Raw genomic sequence first — 20,538 nt, 5'->3', positions numbered from 1 at the left:
CAAATAATAGCTTCCTCTCCCCTCAAACACTCTTTTTTTTTTAATTAACGGAGTAATGAAATCACAGCAGAGAATTCACTGGTAGGGGTTGTTCAATAGTCATTTAGCTATGGCGCATTCACCTCCATCCGAGCAACGGTACCAAGACCAGAGAGTATAGACCACAGAGCATCATTCTACAACAAGAAGAGAGGAGCGCAAAATACAACCCTGTCTATGAAAAAGTGACTTACCTGGGATCTTAGCTTTGGACCATGGAACGACGCATGCACCACAGTCTACTACAAAAACCTCCAACACAAGTCTATGAAAAAAAAGCAAATCTTCAAAGGCTAGTCAATTGCACCTTAAAAATGACACATTAAGATCAGTGGCCGCTGAAGAGTTAATGCTTTTTCCAGTGAAAAAGTGAAATGAAGTAGGCAGACAAGCAGCACTGTTTTACAGAGAGAAAACTGCTCTGTCTTTCAGCCAGTAAGCGGACATTTGAATTTCTGACTGCACACCTTGACAATTGTCAGGCAACTATCATTTTGAAGCTTAAAATAAGGCAGTGCTTAATTTGTGCCGGTGCTTGCCGGTGCTTAGCACCGGCACTTAATTATCAGGGCCGGGTCTACACACGTTTAGTGCACGTAATTGATTTTATAGTAATTACGTGGCACAGCGTGAGTGCTGCACTGCTGCGCTACCGTAAGTTGCTGTTACTGTTAGTGTTACGTTTGTTATGTACTGCTTCACGACTCAGTCACTCCACACGAGTCACACGTTCAAGTTAGTTCTCACTTACTTTGTTTTTCTAGTATGATCTCATTGATCTGAATCTCTTGAATGCAGCGGCTGTGGCTCAGTGTTGCCGGCCCGGTGGGCGGAACACTGAATTGGGCAGGGCTTTGGTGACGGTCTCTGCGGGGGTTGGGGCTGTGCGCGGCAGCAGGCAGCGTGCGCAGATATTTTTTAGGTTGGAATGCGCGCGCATTCGCTGCTTTTTGCCACCACGCCCCAGCATACCCGCACGGACAGCACCTCACCGACTCATCGTGGACTGGGTTCTTCAACCGGCTGCTCTGGCTAGTGAGGGGCGAGCGCGATCTTGACGACGTTGGTTACCACTACCTAATTACTTACAACAGGCAGCACACCACCAGGTGAGGCACGGCCTGGTGGTAGGACTAATCATGAGTTAAAATAAATAAAGGTGCGCAGCCTAAGCAGCACGCACCAGTGTGAGAGCTAGGCAGGCAGGCCAGGGCCTGATCAGTTAATGAATCTGCGCAGCAGCCTGCCTAACAGTAACAGAGTCGAGTGATTATTATCTGCATGCTAGGAGAAAATTATTTTATCAATGCTGTCTGATTGACCAATGACAGATTTTTCAATCAATGTGTCTGACATTTTAGTTAATGTTTTGCTTATTGCTGCAAGAACTGGGTAAGTTGGAGGCACGTGAATATGTACATTATTTAGTGTAGACGCATGGTGTTAGTAAAAGTACTTTAGGTTTTGATGCCAGGGGCTGTGCCTGCGTCTGAAACTGAGTCTAACTCTTTATCTGGACTGGGTCAGTAATCGAATCCAAGTCACAACCATAGCCTTTAATTCTTTGATTAAATCGAGGTTGCATAATAGTTGCCTGTGTCTATGTGGGTGCTTCTGGTGGTAGTGGAGGTTAGGTTGTATTCCAAAACTTCTTCCCTACCGGAAACTGGTTCATTAACTGAAACTGAACTGAACTTATTTGAGTTGTTATTAACATGGAATTCTTCAGCTGTGATGTCACTTTTATACTAAGCACTAGAAGACGAAATACGGGGAGGTGTAGGCAAACTTTTCTGCTGGTGAAGAGAAAAGCAGGATATTATTTTTTGTTGCTTCGTCTTAATTTCTTCTGGAGCTGGTTGGGGCGTATGTGAACAGCCTTCCCATGCCTCTCATTACTCTCATTACTTAAATTGGTATCCATTAAGTCCTGCATCAGGGCCATTTTCGGTGCTCTAGTCTTCAGGCTTTATTATGTGGAGCGCAAGCATCAAAGACCCATGTAAAGGGCTTACTACGAAAATAAAGATATAGTTATTTGAACTTGAAGACCTTGAAAAAATGATCCCTGAGATTAAATGATTGCTCCCCTAATGTAAGATAATTTTGTGCACTGGATCCCAAATTGTTATATGATATGCCGGAGTCTGTATAGCATATTTAGCTCAGTCTTGTTGTTGAAATCACTATTCTCCAGTGTCTCCTTGTATGGCCCTTTTGTGGACCTCATTTGTGCTGCTGCTAATGTATAGAATGCTCAATAGCAGCGCGCCCCCACATGAATTACTATGCGTAAGAAGTCTCTACTGGCACAAATTTTTTTTAAAATGGAGGTCATCAGCTCATCAATTCAGGATTTCCAACACAGCACAACTCTTAAACACTTTTACATTTCAAATCTCTTTCCCCATGAATTAAGGACAAAGCATTAACCCTTGAAGTCCGAAAGATGTGCCCATCTAGTCATTCCGGCTGAATTGCATAGTGCAAAACAGTAGAATCCTTCTGGGGATGATTCCCAGCTTTCCTGCTAAACCGAATCATGTGATCTTAGGCAAAGAGAGAGACCATTGTCGGCGCTGGGTTCTTGCTGCTTATTTTTGTGCATGGGCTTGCGATAGACGTGGGTGAGATGCTGAAAGTCTGAGGAGCTTGCACGTGAGGCGAAGGCAAAGGATGAGACATATGGAAGCAGGTTCGAATCCATGGGCTCAGCTTTGAATTCTGGCAAATCTGGATGTGCATGGTAAAAAAAGTGTAACGCAAACTGCGTCTGCCTGTTGTGAAGTGCTCCTTTGTCTGTCCATGTCAGGGTTCGCACCATGTAAACCTGCAAAAAATAAAATGTGGTTCGGCTTTTCCCCCCTGCGCTAATTTTATGTCCCCATAGATTAAGGACAAAGTGTTAACCTTTGATGTCAATGCAAAATACACATCTAATTATAATTGGTGAATTGCAGAGCTTGAAAGTGGAGAATCTGGCTTTCATGCTTGACCAAATGTTGTAATCATAGGCAAATTCTTTACTTCATGGAGCAAAACACCTTTTTGTTCAGTTTCACTTTGAGCGCTCCTTCAAAAAACATGAGTTCAGGATGTGCGCTGCACAAACATTTCTCTTGCCTTTGACTTAGCCTTATTAGCCTATGTTGCTCCATCAGTCAATATCTAGGCCACATTATGGGGTACATATCACTGGAGCCAATGGTGGAAGTGGGTGGAGCCAGTGGTGGAAGTGGGTGGAGCCAATGGTGGATATGGGTGGAGCCAGAAAAGTGGGTGTTGGCCTCCTACGAAAACATTTGAGCACCTGCACTTCTTATTTTACGAATTAAGCACTGAAATAAGGACGCTGCAGGAAAATGCAGAATGAAGTCCACTGATTCGGTTTTCTGGGGAGGCAGGACGGTTGTTCAAGAATTCACAGCAGATTACCATGATGGAGAAGCAGGATTACAAACAAGTGACTTCATGGAGAACACAAGCTCACAGCCATCTCCTTACGCAAGAATAAAAAGGCTGTAAAGCAGGCACACAGCAAGAAGACAAACAGCAGCTAACAGGTTCCACAGAGAGGCCTGGTCCCCTAGGAAATGAGTTCCTGAGTTGTACTCTAGGGAGGTGCGTCTGGCAAACGGGTGAACTTAATTGCTCTGAAAATCTCAGCAAAAGGAACATTTATAGTAAGGTATTTTATCACTGCCATTCCGGTAGTAAGTTATTTTTAGAGGATTTAGCCCAGTGGGTATTGACTGCTTGAATGCATGTTCCCAAAGCTGTATGGAGCGGACCATACACAATAAACAATTGTTCAGACTATTTAATGTCCTTTTCAAGCATGGCTGTCTGAAAGACCTGTGGCTACCAATTTTATTTAAATAGACGGAGCAGGTTTCGGCTCCACCCAGAGGAATATTTCTCTAGCTCCTAATGCTATTGGCTGTTTGGTGTTATCCATCCGCCCCATCCGGAGTGCTTGCATTGCAGTGCACGAGGGACTGTTTTACAGCTCAAAGGTGTGCTGAATCATCACATCCTAATTTTGTTACCACATACATGTACTATATATGTAAAGTAATATTTTGTGTTTTCACTGCAGCAGGATTCTCAAAATACTTTAGTCTTGACTAAAGATGCAAGACAAATGAAGTGGCAATGCCATTGCTTGTTTTTCTGGATAATACTAGACAGCTCTTTTAAAACACATGGTGTAACAGGGGTTTGTTTCTAGCACTAAATAGTACCAATGGATTTATTCAACCCCACATATAACACCTCCTCCACTGGAAATGCGTATGGTTTTCTGATTGTTTGCGTTAAGTACATAGACGTTTCTAGGAGTTAACTCCTCTATTGGATTGACAAATAATCGGAATTATATGTCCTGATCTATTGGACATTTAAGTATTCTAATGTTCTTATTGTTTCAAAGAAAAAAGGAAGAAGGCCACATTTTCTAGAGCGCTATTTAAATTCCATCTAGGTAGTTAAAATAAATGGTTCCACAAAGAGATGGACTTCGTTTGTTCCTTTATAGAAAAATCCAGTTGGAGGATGTTCAATGCTTAGATGTTCATTCTCATGGTTTGTAACATTGCTCGCCTCATATTATGTACTTAACGCAAGTTGAAACACGGATAAGGTGCCTTAGGATTCAGAGGGCATCCCACGCCATATAACATATAGAGAACCCCTGCTTATCGCCGCTTAGACGATAAAGATACTTCTAAAAATGTACTGGTCCTGATGAAGGAGACGTGAAATTTGCATACAGTCTCCGAAACGTGCGTAGACCAAGAACAATAACCATACATCTGGGAGACCCATAGAAGAAACCTATGTCAATGTTTTGACTACAATACTCCAGGATTGTTTAAGAACTATACCAATTCTTGGATTATAACTCATGCAGGATCTCACACCAGAGTTGGTTCTCGTTTTTAACAAAAAGTAAATTCTTTTTTGTGTGTGGAATGACTGATGGTATATAAGAGTGAATGACAGGTGAGAATGGTAGTGTGATGGTTTTTTGGGGGGTTTCTCTTGTATGTTTCTTTCAACTGTTTTGTCTTTTATCTTTATAAATTGGTGTAATTCAATTAATGTGAAAAATTCTTTTGTGGAAATGTATGAACTGTATATAAAGCACACGTTAAAAGAAAGCACATGAATGTCTTGTTATATAAAAAAGAAAATAATAAAAAGATGAAATAGTAAACTGTTTTTGAAATAATATTGTATTCTGGAGAATTTGAAAAGTACAAGTGACTATTGCTGCAAAAACTAAGACAGGTCAGATAAGAGGTTTTTCCTTCATTTGCCAACTTAACAGCTGCACAAGACTTTCCTAGCACTCAGTTAAAGGGTCTGATAGCCCTCTCCTGTGTGACTGATCCCATGAGCAAAGCAGATCTGTCAACCACCATTTGATAGGCCATTCTGGATCCAGGGTAGGAGTGGAAAAAACATAAATAAATATTGTTGATCAGCTCATCTCACAAAGCACAAATACCTTGATCCAGTCTCTGGATGCCTAGATGTTACGTGATGGTGCTGTCCCGAAGAGGTCACAAAGAGGTTGGAGGTTCCGCCCACTGAGTAAATGCTTGACTATGGTCTCGCTGCAGATAATCCATGACTGGCTCTCTTAAGACTCTCCTTATAATGCTGCCTCGTTACTTTAACTTTAACATAATGGAGCGACCCCAAGCAAATGTCCAGTGTCAGACATCTTGGGATTGCTTTGACGGTCCTCAATTTTGGGACTCCCTGCCTCCTGAGATGGAGCATCAATATTGTGTTATTCCTTTTGATTACCAAAGATTATTTTTTTAATGATGGCCTAAGGAATTTTAAGGTGATTTGACCTGCTTAGATGCTCAGCACTGTTTGATACAACAGCTGAGATGGGAGACGTTGCTGCTATGGAATATCACTCAATTATTCGTTCGTTCACCACGTTAATGATGATCAAGCTGCCATCGATCACATTCATCATTTATCATCCCAGCGTTCCAAGCACACACTCCACAGGGGTGTATACACAGCTGCATTACTCATAGCAAGTTGTGCATTTGGTTCTATGAAAATGCCATTAAGCCCCAAAAAGGACATTGGATGGTATCCTGAACAAAGGTCTCAAAGTCATACATCTGCTTGATGGTACACCCCTCGATGGGGAAACCTCGGATGTTGTGTTTTAATCTGAACAAGTGGGTCCAATTCTTCAACATTTCTCTGATAAATGACTTTGCCAGTGTACAGTTGGAGGGCCAAGGCGTATTTAAAGCCAAACCCAACAGCCATCAGTAAAGGTAGAAAAGTCATGATTCAAGTTCTGGCTCGTACTTCTTTGTATCTGCCCTGTGGTTAAACGTGATTTTATGAAGTACTAAGGGGGAGGAAGTTTCTCCCCTAAGGTCTTATGTAGAGCCACATTTATTCGAGAACTTTCTATACAGACTTTGAGACATATTTTAATTTACCTTCTTTCAAAGTCTGACGGTCAGCATGGACATGGAAGGGACGCAGCTCGATCATTCATTTCGTCTTGCCACTTGAAGGCAGCCTCACAAACTGTGAAGGCAGGACATAACTTTTGCGAAGGAAAGTCCAGAAAAATGACGTTTGCTCACACTAAATAGAATTAAAGCTCACAGCTAAGTATGTCTTATGATGTGGACGGAAACGAAAATCTAAATTAACTCAAAATAATCAACAATATGTGGTGACCGTACTGTTCCTGAGTACCTAGTGCACAGAAAGGGAAACAAATGAAATGCCTGACAAATGTCAGAACAGTTCTTCTTTGCAGTGAGGGCAACCTGGACCTGGCTGGCTTAAAGGCAGCGTACTTTCTCGATGTAAAGAGTCTCCTGGCTTAACAGCATGTTCTTTTTGTTTCAGTACCTCAGAAGTGTCACTTTAAATAGTTAATGGGTTACCTTATAAGTGCATTAAAATAAGCTAATAAAAAATAAAATGTTCTCTCTTGTAAAGTGTTTTACGATGCAGTTCAGTCAGTACATATCAGTTAATATCTCTTAATAAGGAACTAACACTGTCTCCTCCTTCACAGCAGAAGGTTACTAATAACAGTGTGAGTAAGCTCAGTCTAACGCTAGAGAATATATATACAGAATGGATCCAACAACATGGTGGTATTTGAGTGGAATACCGTTCTAAGCCAGCACAAACAGTGGAAATGCTGTTCTACGAACAGAGGATGCAAAGAGAATGCTGCCGCCGTTTTACCACAAGAGGGAGACCCAACTACACGCCTGTCTGACCCACTCATTCTACCCCACAGAGAGCAGGTAATGTCAGCTATGCTGTAAAAAAGAATTTGACTATGAAGAGGAAGGAGATAATAGTGTCAACCTGTCAGAGGTGACAGAGACTTTCAACTGCTAAATCACTGCAGTTGTATTCCCTAAGACGAAAAAAAACAAATCACCATGTTATGACCACTCCATCACACCACCACAACAGTTCCTAATGCGTCCAGGTGGGATAGTTGGGGCCAGTGGCGTAACGATAATTGAGGCTGCCCCCCTGCAAGGTACGTAGAGGGGCCCCCTCCGGACTCTTATCCAGAGCTCTCCAGCCGAAGTGCAGTGCTGAGGAGGCCCCCCTGGAACTTGGGGGGCCCCCCGGCACTCCGGGGGATGCGGGGGCCTGTGTTACGCCGCTGGTTGGGGCACAGGATAATGTCAAAGCAGATGCACTCTGGCACAGCCGTCCCTGCAGCTCTTGTGCATGCAGTGTCCGTGACACTGTGACACCCCTACTCCATGGGGAGAGCAATCTGCATTCCTCCCGTAAACGCTCTCGCTTTGAAGTCGGCCGAAAGCATATTAAACACCAGGTTCCCTCAAAGCCACAGCCTGAAATTTGACCTCAGTGTTTGAATGCACAGTAAATGTGACGAGATAAGAACAAGATTTACAGGCCTGTTTGATAGGTAGATCTCAGAAGGAAACTGGTAAATAAGGTAAGGTTTTAGCATGAGAGGGATGAAGTGATCCTGGAGTTCCTAAGCCAGCTAATAAAAAGCAGGAAAACCTGAGTTACAAACCACAAAGCCAATGGCAAGCAACGGGCAGAATGCATTCCCAGGTCAATTTACGAAAGTCCCCAAGATGTCTTTCTCATACCACACAGCTGTGCTGCAACCTAAAAATGGACTTGACCTTGATGTTAACCACTGAAGGGTAGGAGTGATTTCAGTGTGGTGCTGTGAATCCTGTGCTCCTTCACTCGATGCCCTATTATTTGGGTCCCTAAGAGTCTTGGCTCACACGCCACCAAATTCCATAAACAAATGTGCTCTGACATGAAGCCCTGTCCAATTGTGGAGAGTGGGTGAGGAGAGGGGAAGGAGTAAGTCATTTACAACTTAGGCTGTCTTTAAAAAAAGACGTAAGTTAACTGGATTACTGCACATTTTTACGCTCCATTACAGTACAAAGTTTCAGAAGCTACCATGTGGTAACACTGCGCACTTCCTATTAATGTCATCAAATGTTTCCGACAGCTAAAGGCTGGTGGAGTCATGATACCCAAACAACCAGCGTTACCTGGGATACAACCTACAAAGAATGGGCATGTTCTGGTTGTCTGCCGATAATGTTGCTGCTGCCTCTACCGTTATCACCTTATTTATCGGCTCATTTATTATCAGATCTTTGACATCGTATAATGATGAAAAGAAGACCCACCCATGATTAGTTTCTTTAAATTCTGTGAGTCAAGAATTGCACTTATTTCTGTGAATCATGGTGGTATTATATTACAAACCTTTGTGCTTTTGCAGAAGCATGTTTGAATCTTCCTTGTAATATTTCAAATGAGTTAGATGGTCTCAGTTTGGCTGTGATGCATTGAGGTCCCTGAACAACAAGCACTGGCATAGCCAATAGGGCTGGCCTATTTTTTGTTACTGGTGGAAAATTCGCATGACCCTCTCTCTTACACGCAACACTGTCAAACCAACAAAAACATAATGGTAGTGCTGGTAGAAGTGCTGATATTGGTGATAGCAGTGATGTTGGTGGTATCAGTGCGGTAATAGTAGTGGGGATGATGCTAGCAGTGGTAATAGTAGAAGTGGTAGCGGTGGTGAAAGTGGTGATATTGCTTATAGTGGTGAAAGTGATGGTAGTAGCGATAATGGTGGTGGAGATGTTGGTCACAGTGGTGTTTATGAAAGTGGTGGTGATGTGACGATGATAGTGGTAGAGGCAGTGGGGCTAGTGGTATTGAGGACAGCGATGGTGACAATAGCGTTAGTGATGATAGTATTGATAGTCGTAGAAGTGAATATGGTGTTCAAGCCACCCTTCTATGGGACTCTGCACAATTGGGCAATTTGTGGACGACAAAGGGGTTTGACAAGTGGGACATGATTGGTATCTCGCGAATTAAAGACCTGTGGGAGAAGGGAGGAATGAAAACATTTGCAGCTCTTCAAAGCCAACACGAGCTGGCAGACTCTGAGCATTTTTGTTACGCACAGGTTCGCCATGCACTATATTCACTCCTTCCAAAGGGTTCCTCCCCTCCAGAGTCCTCCCCATTGGAGGATAGGAGATTGGATGGATTGACAACTGTGTTGGATAAGTAAAAAATGTGCGCCGATAACGGTGACTCCTCTGTGTTGGTGTTACTGGATATGTTGGCCGCCTTCGACACAGTAAATCACGCAGTACTGATCACAAGGCTGGAGAGGTTGGGGGTGAGGGGCTGTGCTCTGAAGTGGCTGCAATCTTATTTATCAAATAGACAACAGGTGGTAACCATGGCGCCATTTGCCTCCCCGAGTTCTCCGGTCTGTCATGGAGTCCTCAGGGTTTGGCAATCAGTCCGATCCTCTTTAATGTCTATCTACGCCCTCTGATCCCTATTATAAAATCTTATGGGATCGACCTGGTCAATTACGCCGATGACACTCAACTGCTTTTCTCCTTGGAAGGAAAGCACGCGGTGCCTATGAACATCTTCCAGTCGTGTATGGGCCAGGTTTCGAATTGGCTGAAGGCTAACTCCTTACAGTTCAATGGGGGGAAGACAGAGCTGCTGTATCATTCCACAGCAAGAAGGTCCAAACCCCTATTGGGCGAATTTAGGCTTAGGCCGGAGGAGGATCCTATAGTGGCAACAAATGCGGTTCGCAACCTGGGTGTTATGGTGGATGAGGACCTTCAGATGCAATCTCAGGCCAATAAAATAATCAGCATATGCTTTGTCTTGTTGAGAGCCCTTCGGCAAATTCTCCCTCTTCTACCCAGAGAGGCTAGATCCTTAGTGGTTAGAAGCATAATCCTGAGCAGACTGGACTACTGCAACTCCCTGTATTTGGGTGCCCCTCAATACATCGTGCAGGGGCTGCAAAGAGTCCAGTCTATGTGGCCAAATTGGCTCTTAATAGACAGTGCTGCTCTTCTGCTACTCTGGCTCTTAGGGACCTTCACTGGTTACCCATCAGAGACAGAATTAGCTTTAAGTCTCTATGCATGGTATACAGGTCTTTCCATAATATAGGCCCGATAGCCCTGCGAGAGAGATTCTCTTGGTATGAGCCCAAAAGACCTCTTCGATCTACCAGTCAAAGCCTGGTTTCTATTGCTAGAGTTAAGATGGCCAGGATGGGAGGTAGGGCCTTCGGTACAGCAGCAGCATGTCTCTGTAACGAGTTACCTCAAGACATCAGACAAGCCGACTCCCTGATGGGCTTCAGGAAGATCCTTAAGACCTGGCTATTTGCCAGGAATAGGAAGTAAGTCTCCTGATTAAGAGTTCAATCGGTTCTCGCTGTCCTAATTCCATCTTGGTCTTTAAGCGCCAGGATACCTGTTGGGTGACAGCTGCGCTATACAAGAATTCCGTACAATACAATACCTTCCGGAGAAGACCATTTCACTGATTTCTAACAAACTAATATATAATATGGAAGACCCTCTTTCCCTGTTCTGACAAAAATAGGTGGCGGATGGTATTGAAATGGATGATGAGGAATGGCAGGAGGCTGAGTCCTCCCCCCGGGTGGTGGCGATTCAAGCACGACTACGGCTAGTGCAACTTAAAATCCTGCATAGGATATATATGACCGGGCCTCGAATGGTGCAAATGGGGAGAGCAGAAATAGGGGACTGTCGTCGGCATTGAGGGCACACGGGCACTTTTATGCACATCATCTGGGAATGAGCACACATTCAGTCCTACTGGAGGGAGATACATGAAGTAATGGGGGCGGTACTTGCAATTCCTATTCGCCCGGAAGCACGTAGATGTCTACTGAACATATGGGAGCCAACTGATTTGAACACACACCAGACACAATGGGCCACTCTGGGGTTCATGCTAGCTAAAAGGAACATCACCCAGGCATGGGGGGCGGCAGCACCGCCCACACTGGAGGCATGGGAGTCCAGCATGGACTGGTGCATGCTCCGGGAAAAGACAGTATACGTTGCTCGTGGCTGCCCTAGAAAGTGGTCCTGACTATGGATGCCTTGGAACTCGTACCGTGGGGACATTTGTGCTCTCCCTCAGCATATTGCCTTGGATGACATGCTTTCTCTATGATCTGTCCTTACTGTGTATAATGTGAATGATTACTGCCATACTCTGCTACTGATTTATTGCTATGATCGCTTATATGTCGATGACTGTTAATAAAAAGATATTAAAAAAGAATATGGTGTTCATGATGGTGATAATTGTGGTATTGTGATAGGGATGGTGATGGTAGTAGTGGTGATGATTGTAACATCTATAGTGGGAGTAATGGTAGTGGTGACAGTAATGATAGTGATAATAGTGCTGATGCTGCTGATAATTCTGATGGTGGTAATGGTGATGCTAGTAATTGTGATATTAGTAATTGTAATGTTGGCAATGATGGTGTTGGTGGTAATGGTAGTGGGAAAGGGGATAATGGTGGTGGTAGTTGTTGTAGTACCAGTGACAGCAATGGTGGTGGTAATGGTACTGGTTGTAACATTTATTGTGTTAGTAATGGTGGTGGTAATCATAGTGGTGGTTATGTTGTTGTTAGAGAGGTTAGTGGTGATAATGCTGGTAGTAAGACAGTAGTGCTGGTAATGGAATGGTAATGGCACTGATAATGATGCTGACAGCAATGTTATTAGTAAAGGTGGTAATGGTGACTATAGTGATTGTACCAATGATGTTGGTGATAGTTGTGGTAAATATATTGGACATGCTGGTGATGTAATGATGGTAGTGATGGTATAGTGGTGGTAATGGTGCTGATGGTAATTGCGGCATTTGTAATGGTGGTGGTAGTGGGTCTGGTAATATTGGTAGTGGTATTGTTGGTTATGATGGTAATGGTGTTATAGGTGGTGGAGGTAGTGGTGGTAATTGTGGTGGTGGTAAAGGTGCTTGTGAGGGCAGGGGCAGTAAATTAGCAGTCAACAATTCACAAGCAAGGTGGGGTACAACAGGAGCACCACAGATGGCATTTAAACTAATCAATAACTATGACACCAAAGAGAATAATTTGTACAAATGAACAAACTGCGACTATGAACAACAGCTTAGATAAAACATGTGTTTACAAGTTTGAAATTTAGGTTTTACACAACTACGATCAAAAATAGCCCCACATCCCACAAAGAAGGACACATCATCTCCAGCCAATCAAAAACTACTGCCATACACACAGCCTAAATGCCATTGCTCAACTTATATGACACTGAAATTATTTAAGGACTGCCCTGTTAACAAAAGAGAAATACAACTGACCTCGCCAAGAAAATGAATGGCTAAATAGGGCTGACCCCTTTAAAGAGTCTGTCTATGGTATCCTAAGGGTGACCCATCTTTTAATTGATGGCACAAGAAGCAGATGTAAAACCCATTTTGATTTTTGGTCATTGTGGTGGTGGTATTGGTAGTGAGTAATGGTGGTGCTAATGTTACTGCTAGTAGTAGATGTGTTGCTGATAACTGAATGGTAATGACAGTAGTGAAAGTGATAGCGCTTGTGGTGCCAGTAGCAGTAAAGCAGGACTGAAGCATTCACAAGGAAGATGGGAGTAGGACAACAGCAACACACATGGCATGCAAACCTATCGGTAACTATGTTAGCAAAGAATACAATCCACACAAAGGAACAAAATGCTGAGTATGTAACATGATGCATTCTTTTTATTGTTGTTTTTTTTGTAGAAAACATGAGGTCGTGACTACAAAAGTTGTCTCTGGGGGAGACCTAATAAACACCCCACCAGTTCTACGCATCTAGAAACTGAATTATTTTGTCCCCCTCCCAAGTCAGATGCTGATAAATTGCAACTGGAAAGCAGTTTCCTCTCTCATTTGTAAAGAAGACCCTCCATTCCACAGTTTTCCAAGCAAAATAATACCCAAAAGTAATGAAAGTTGCCTGGAAGTGCTAACCTTTGCTGGGAAGTGACTAGTGCCACGAACTGGAAACATTCACTGTGCACTGATTGAAACATTTCAGTGTGATAATCAGCTTCATTCGCCAGTTGTTATGAACAGGTCACCTGTAAATTAACATCAGGGGTAATACACATGTTCCTAACCGTACTTTGAACCAATAGCCAGTGGAGTAACACAAAATAATGTAGCCCCCTGCGGAATGGGGTCATTGAGTGGCTGCATGAATCTCTAGTTCTGGAGATGGTTAGTTTGTTGGCATGTCTTCTAAATGTTTGCTGCAAGCTCACATATTTTGAGGTTCCGCTCTCCTAGGGCAACATCTTTAATAAAACAGCTGGCCTGACTTGATCCTTAGTGTAGATAACAGAGCAACATTGCTGTGGCCAGGTGGGCCAAGCGTGAAAGGCTGAATTCTTTTCTCACAGTTTGGGTTATGATTAGTGATCAGGATATGTGGAAGGACTGGTGTCAGACCTTTATTTTAATTTCAAGTAACATTATTGTTGATGGATATTAAAGAGCGCCTAAGTAAATAACTCCATTTCACGTACAGGCAAAAGGACTGCAGAGTTTGATGGGAAAAGTGGAGTGGAACCTATCGGTTGATGTGTCATTCCTGTTGAATTCAAGGGGGTATAACAAGGTGTGTGAAACTGGTGCTTAGGAAACCCATATGAAGCATGGGTAGATTATTTGGCAGGAGGTCTACAGCACTCCACCAGGCCATCCCTAGCACTGGTATTAAATTTACCCCAATTTTATTACTAGGATATTGAAATCCATATTGTCATTTCCTCATACGGGTCAACAAACTCATATCGCTAATGTCCTTATAGGCGTAGTAGTGCACACAATAGTCATCTATTTGCTGTTCTTTCTAGGTTCCCAAGAAGGCACCTGGTGAGGGGATTACTGGCCTCTCTCAGAGGGCATCAAGCAGGAACCCTGTGGGTTGTTAGGATAGAGGAACAACATTATAGCTCAATAATTGAAACACAAGGGAAAGTTTTATACAGTTTTCTACAATTTTCTAGGTAACCTTATGTCAAAGGAAGGTGCAAGTAAAAATTCAGACAATTGACTAGGATCACACAATTTAGTCAAGCAGGGTATGGGGTCATCCATTCCTGAAGGCCATCCCATCAGAAGTTGTGCCGCCATGTATAATAGTGGGGACAGGCACCAACAAATAACATGCTTCTACCACCCTTTGCGGCAAGACTCGGCCATCAGCAGCACATCCAGTCGGTGCTAGTTTGTCTTGAGTCAAATGCAAGTGTGCCAAATGAGCTGCACTATGTTCCTGGTCACACACATTAGGCAGAGGTAGGATCCACATAACCGGGGACTATACCAGAACATGAAACTGCAACAGTAGATTCCGAGATAATGTCTCTGCACCACTCATATTGTTAACAGTTAAACAGCCTTTGAGGATGGTCAGCTGAACAGCACAGGATTCAACTGCAAGTGGAAAATGCCTTTAAGGAATTATTGGACAGACTGAATTGGACAGACATGCATTTCTCAAGGCCACCCTTTTATAAGCACCAGAAGCTGGGCAGGCATGTAGCTTGGTGAGGTCTGTTAAAAACGTATAATACTCTGTTGTGGCCACTCTAGCAAGACATTTTCACACTTTTCTACTAACAGAAGCCTCTATGTGGGAAGCAATGAGTAGTGCTTGCCATTAGTGCAGAGCATGGGAGGGTTAAAGAGCATTTCAGGGTCCCCATGGCTTTTAGCCAAATGACCACTGCACAGGAGGATGGAGCGTGATTACAAAGGGCATAGGTTGGGTTATGGCAATGGCAATGCAAGACTGTCAGCTCATGCTGAGTAGAATGTTTCGTGTCACCAATCAGAAGGGTACTTGGAGGCAATCCAGTAAACAGGCAGGGCTTTGATTCTGTTGGAGGGAAATTCATTCCAGGGATAAACCTTTGAACTAGGTCCAATTCCAATGGACTAAGCAAACATGTTTACAGGCCAGTAAAGGCCCTGCTGTTGTCATCATTGAGTTACTACAAAGAACCAAGATAGGGAGCATATTAGTTATCCAGTAGAGGTGTATCACAAGATGATCGGGTAAACGTGATTTCTGAGGCCTCATTGACACTTTGTCATAGCAGTCCGGATCACACTACAGAGTGTGAAGACAAGGTCATGTCCCCAAACAAAATATGCTGAACTTTAATTGTATGGGATTGGTGCTTGCAATCTTATTCTATGTTGCAGCAAAAACGGAAAATGTAAAAGAAATATCTGTGAAAGTACTGGGCTCACTCAGCAGTGAAGAAAGCAAAAGATTTAGCACAAATGTATAATCCTGAAGTGTGACGCATGCAACAATTTTAACACAGCCAAAACAAATCAAGGTCTCACTGGCAGATGCACAGCAGATAAACATTCAGTGAAGCCAGATTTAACACCATTAGTTTGCTCGCCATAGTTTATCAATAAAAATGTCTGTGCAAATGTCTGGTCAATTCAGCAAAGTATGTGCACTCCGTCAACGAGTATGCTACAGGTTGCTTCAGTTAAGCTACATATTACCCGCCTTATTGCCATTGCAGCTAGGCGGGTTGTGGAAGTTGTGCTCTGTCAAGTGGGCTGCGGTTCCAATTGTTGGGGAAACACTGGGTTAGAGCACAAAAAGGCTACAATGCATTAAAAACATTCGGCATTCCCATTATTCAAGAAAGGGCAGGTACTTGTACATGTTGTTCTCCTCCTGTGCAACCTGCTGTCGGCTCTCTGATATACATTAGCAGAAGTTTGGAATTGGATGACTTATGCTAGGGTGGAGACATCAGCATGGTGACACAGCATCTAAATCACAGTCAGACAGTGAGGGGCTTGCATGCAATATGGACATAAAATGCAGCAGAATACTGGGGGTGCAGGGCCCCTCCTTCCTGATCGCATTAGATGGTAGGGCGGTGGGATCTGCAAGGCTATAGGCGTCTTATTTGCCCATATCAGGCAGAAGGGTACATTGGCAGGAACCTGTAAATAGATTGGGTTTTAAATAGGTTTTTCTTTTGGCCATTTCTATAAGATGTGCACTCTGTAAACATGAGCGTATGGGTAACCATTCATCCTGGTGGGGTGCGTATGTTTGTCACTCCAAATAGTGCGCTGTGACTCCAATAATGTGGAGCAATATGGGTTCAGAGCACATAGGCTGACAATTACCAGAATACATCTTGCATTCATATTTAAGAAGGTGCAGGTATATTTGCTCATATGTTTACACAATGCCCTCACAAATCCAAAAGCAATGGCAGTGGCACCTTTTTCAGCACTCTGGTATATCTTTAGCTAAAGCTGGCTATGGGCTACATACACTAGGGTGGGGACACCAGCATGGCGACACAGCATCAGAAGATCGTAGTCAGAATGTTGGGTTTTGCAGGCGACAAGGACTTTAAATGTGACAGGATATTAGGAGTACCCTCAGGGACCTACCTTGGTCTTGGTTTAGGTGGGGAGGCTCACCTGGCACACCTGAAAGGACATGAAACAGCTTAAATTCAATACATCTCATATGATTCCTGTGGGAAGAGGGCCATGCCTAAGGTGCATGCTCAGGTGGGGTGGGTCCATTGGTCACAAGGCTCCACCCTGCTCCCACCCAATGACCCTCTCCAGGGGAGCCCATATTTTGCTTGCTGGTGCAGCACACAGCTATCAGTTTTAACTTCCAAATTGGGGATTAGCCAAGTAGGGGGGGTAAACAAGGGCTTAGTCAACCCCAAATGTAAATGCACATATTTGCACGCAGTGCACATGTTATGTTATGTAATGTTAATAGATTTTATAAAGCGCACTGTTACCGTGAGGTGTCCTGGCGCTGAAACGTTGCCTGCGAGGTCAGGAAAGAAGTTCAAAGTTAAGAAAAGAGCCAAGTTTTCAAGCTCCTCCTAAACTCTAGTAGCCCGACTACTCCTCTAAGCTGCAGGGGGAGGCCATTCCAAGCCTTTGCGGCGCAAAAGAAAAAAATGCTGCCCCCCCAACTAGCAGTTTTAGCGTGTGGAACTTTTATCAGCTTTGCCTTAGTTGAACGTAAGGCCCTGGGGGGGTGTACCATTGAAAGTGTTGACTCATAAAGGTAGGACCAAGCCCCTCAAGGGTTTTAAAAACCAGGCATAGAGCCTTAAATTCTATCCGTTGTTTCATTGGGAGCCAATGAAGGTTCCAGAGTCCCTTCTTTACGGAGACAAACCTAGGGATACCCAAAAGGACCCTGGCGGCTGCATTTTGCACTACTTGCAGTCGATTGAGCTGCCTTTTGTGGATGTTGAGGTATAAAGCATTGCAATAATCTAAGCGAGACAGAATAATCGCAGTTATTACTGTCCTAAGGCTATCCTCCAGGAGAAAACGCTTGATTTTCCTCATAATCCTAAGGAGATGAAAACAGGAGGATACCACTCTGCCAACCTGGTCTGCAAAAGACAGCCTAGAGCCCACCATCACTCCCAAATTTTTTGCCTTACCAGTAGGGGCTGGGGGTGAACTCAAAGATTCTGGCAACCAGTCGGTTGACCAGAGATTTGAGGGATTACCAAAAATAATCACCTCAGTCTTCCCTGCATTCAGCTTGAGGCAATTTGCTGACATCTAACCTGCAATAGACTGCATACAATTGTAGCAGTCCCGACCAGTCTCAGCCTCTTTGCCTTTTTGTATGGATAACACTATTTGAGTGTCATCAGCATAGGAGGTCAATTGGAAGCCGAATGATCGAATAAGGAGTATATCAGGCAGAATGGCGGTTATGAAGGGAGTAGTAGTTTTAAAATCCCAGCGGGGTAATATTTCTTGCTGGCGCTGTAATCCCATGTAAGCGGAGGTCAGCGGGTAGAGCTAAGGGTATGGTGTTGGCCACAAACAATAACTTGTTAACGGGGAACACACATGTCAGATGTCAGATGTAGAAAGGAGTTGTCCAGTTAGAAGGACTGGTAACCGCCGGTTGCAAGAGGTTATGGAGCCTGCCATGGTGGGGGGGGGGGGCAAATATGACAGCAGCCACATCCGGGGCATTGGTGGAGTTACAGGGTGATCCGGAGGCTGATTGGTACATAGGGGTACCCCTTAAGGAGCACAATAGGGGTGCCTTATGCCAAATTCCAAGAGTCTTTACGGCAGGACCCTGGTTGAAAAATGCTGGCACCCCGCTAGTCCTTCGGGGGGTTGTAAGCCTGAGCAACCGGGGTTTTGCCATGCTACGCTCCGCCCCTAAAAAGGCATGAGTATGGACTGGTGGTCCATGGTATGTAAGGGGGATAATCCCCACATAAATGAGCGCACCGATTGGGTTGGCCAAGGTGCAGTTTGGCTCATCAGGCAGGCAGGGCAGCTAAGAAGAGTCCTGGGGCCCTGTCTAGCTTTCAATCGCCTTCATTAGGTTTTGTGCATTTGTTTAGTGCTTTACTACTGCTTTCGTGGCCTCACAGTGCTTTTGGAGGCTAGGCCTCCTTTCGCTAGATCAGGAGCTTCTGGGCAAATCATTTTAAGTCTTGCACATTTGGTCTCAGAGGCCCCTCTAATGTGAGGTTTCAAATCCCACCAGGTGCTGGGAGGTCATCTTTTATAAGCCTTTTACATAAGGACAAAGAAAAAGATTTACTGGCTGTTCGATACAAAGTGAAACCAGAAAATTGTGTGATTTTTGGCAACTTTTCCACTTGCAACGGAGAGCCGGATGGTCCTGAAATATGCACCCTCAAGCCTACTCTGTATCCTCCCCGTTTTAGATAAGTCTTGATTTTAATGGGGTGCACTCTATAAAGGAGGGGTATGGTTGCAGTACTACAGAAAATAAGGCAACAATATCTTGAATGTTTACGTTGCAATTGGGAATTGAACCGAACTCTTATTTCTTAATCTCTTGCTTCTATATCTGCGATAACAGGGTGGTGCACCTCGCTGAGATGAATGCAGGACGGTTGCAGGAAGATGGATCAACATATCTGGAAGTGGTGTGGCCAGAGGCGGCAGTGGACCAAGGCACGACAAGAGCTTTCAGAAGACCACCACGGGCCAGCATTACATTGGTGAGATGACCTTCTGACAAGTTCGCTCGTTAGTTTACTTCAAAAAACCTAAATGCGTAAAACGAACTAGGATTAAAGGTTTTTAGTTTTATAATCATTGAGCTCCAGTGATGGTAATGGTTAAACTGGGTATGGAGATGGCCTATCGACTCGGACGTGCCCCTTCTACGTCGCAAGTAAGTATTCTAATGTTAGCCTCAACCTAGAAGCAGCAGGAAGTTAGTCTGGTTGGAGTGATCTGACGCTCAGGAATAAAACACAATGCAGCATCCAATCAGGATTCTGCTATTGTGAATATATGTGGTCCGAGAGACTTCTAACTGGATCATATAACTGTGTGGTTTTGGATTTGAACAAGACAAGGGTTCAAATTCTACCGTCTCAATGACATGATCCCTGATTCCAGGTTCCCTAAACCTCAAAGCCTGTCAATTAGGTCGCAGACATCCAGCATTTTTCACAAAGGGTCCGGCCAGGTCAAAGTTAGAGATGGGTCAGTGTGCAACCATGTTGCTATTTCCAAAGGCCTACTGTAATTCATCTGGTACGTGAAAAGCTGCCAAAATGCAAGAACCCAAAAAGCCGACAAGAAATGGAGCCTGCCTCAGGGGAGGGGGTTGCCTGAAAGCTCGCTCAGCCTCCGGATATCTAAGAGCAGATTGTGTCTCGCATTGCATTTCAGATGAAAGAGGGAAGTGACAACTTTATCCTTATGTGCCCTTATGGCTGGGATATTCCATTCTTCTTCACAGAGGGGTACTGTTTAGTTATAACTCATAATCCTTGGAAGCACACAACAGAAGCCATCTCAAAAAGAAACAAGCATTTGCAATGCAACAGGTCTCGCATTTGTGAAAGCTAGAGCTCTTGGTGTTGAAAATGACAATGGTTTTTTACTTTACTTTTTTGTGTGCAGTGCAGTGATGATATTTGCATGGCGCTATTGCCGTTTGTATGACCTCACAGCGCTGGAGAACCACAAAATGAGAAATAGTTTATG

General features: G+C 43.9%; 1 long non-coding RNA gene across 1 annotated transcript in view; it reads left to right on the top strand.

Moving 5' to 3' along the window:
* The first annotated feature begins 841 nt into the window (after positions 1 to 841).
* LOC146776206 (uncharacterized) overlaps positions 842 to 20,538 on the top strand; it is a 153,577-nt gene continuing 133,880 nt past the window's right edge. The window contains exons 1-2 of the long non-coding RNA XR_014972179.1: positions 842 to 1,148; positions 19,397 to 19,538. This is a non-coding gene — a long non-coding RNA (uncharacterized LOC146776206). The remainder of the gene's footprint in view (positions 1,149 to 19,396; positions 19,539 to 20,538) is intronic.

Source organism: Triturus cristatus, chromosome 12, assembly GCF_964204655.1.
Source record: "Triturus cristatus chromosome 12, aTriCri1.1, whole genome shotgun sequence".
Taxonomy (NCBI): domain Eukaryota; kingdom Metazoa; phylum Chordata; class Amphibia; order Caudata; family Salamandridae; genus Triturus; species Triturus cristatus.
The sequence above is the reverse complement of the archived record's forward strand: the minus strand, read 5'-3'. Positions and strand labels throughout refer to the sequence as shown.